The sequence below is a fragment of the Cyprinodon variegatus genome, unplaced genomic scaffold, assembly GCF_000732505.1.
Source record: "Cyprinodon variegatus isolate N-32 unplaced genomic scaffold, C_variegatus-1.0 Scaffold574, whole genome shotgun sequence".
Classification (NCBI taxonomy): domain Eukaryota; kingdom Metazoa; phylum Chordata; class Actinopteri; order Cyprinodontiformes; family Cyprinodontidae; genus Cyprinodon; species Cyprinodon variegatus.
Window position 1 is genome coordinate 458,975 of NW_015151027.1, and position 1,489 is coordinate 460,463.

Sequence of the window (1,489 nt, forward strand, 5' to 3'; positions counted from 1 at the left end):
ACATGACTGGTTTGTTTTCATCTGTAGTTTGAGTTGGGCTTTGAAGCTGATCAGTGTAGGGCTATAAAGGACTATAAAGTGCAGTATTTTTTTTGTATTATTCTGTCATTTATTCTGTTATTTTTATACACTTTTTAAAGTCCACATTTGTTTGACCACTTTTGCTATAATCTCTGTTCCTTTAACAATACAATTTCCCGATTATGGGACAATAAAGGGATTTTCTATTTTATTCTATTCTATTATATATACACAATGAATTTTAAAATGTGCTTTCTTTACCATAAGACCAGGAGAAGAACTAAATAACATTCAGAAGTTTATACGTAGGTTTGTATAATCTCATCTGTGCCTTGACATGATTGTGTCACACACATACTTAGAGTATTCAGAGAATTCTGATCAAATGAAAATTAAATTAAGCGTGTTACATTTCCTGCTTTTGTACTTACCTTAAAACATCATAGACCTGTCAACAGAACCTTAGAGTGGAGAGGTTATGGCCAGAGGTGAACAATCGGGTGAACTATCCACTTAACGAGCTCTGGTGCACCTGCTGGACCAAGTGGTTGTGAATATGGAGGATAACCCCACTAGATTCTGCATCTGAAATCTGACATGTCAAGTAAGCCAAATTGGAATTGGACTACAGAGTTATGCGTTCATTGAATGCGTTCTTGAAATCAGATAGAGAGCCTATTTTCTTCTTCCACACACATCATGTCTGGTGGAAGCAACAGAAGGCTGTGCTGCAGCGTCTCCCCTTGTTTACATTGCTGCAGTCCACTGACACACACAGTCCTCTGCTGAGGAGAAGCTTGTTTGGATTTCTGCAGGTGCAGAAGTGATAATTCAGAGTGTATAGAAAGGCGCTGTTAAATAAAATGTATTATTATTATTATTATTATTATAAGTGGTACGAATACTAAGGAAGTACATTTACTGGGTAAGTTTGAAATTATGGAATAATTCAATGATTTGTGACAAAGTCCAAAGTTTAAATTTTATTCTAAAGTTCTTTAAGCTACATGAACTTGTTTTATCTAGTATTGTTTGTGAAAGGCTAAGATAACATCTGATCTGTCCTTCTCCCAGCTCCTTTAATTCAGCATGTTGTTAATTTTGACTCCCAGTTTTCCTCCCCATGAGCTCATGACGGGTCGACCCATTCCTGGACCACAGAACGGGCCAGACCACTGACCTCTGGCCAGACTAGGACTGACAGGTGACACATTAAAATGACCTACAAGACCTTTTTTCCCCTTAGTCAGAGAAGGCTTTACAGAGGGACCAAGGTGCCTGGAGACCCTAATGCAGGACCATCACAGCCATCCTTCCATCCTTCAGCAGGAGGAGGTGTGGCTGAGAGTCAATAAAAAAAAGTGATCAGAGCTCATCGGAGCTCATCTGGAAGGAACCAGGAAACAATCAGAATAAAGGGGCAGAATAATCCCCTCTGATTGGTTCATTAACACATCAGTAGTCCACC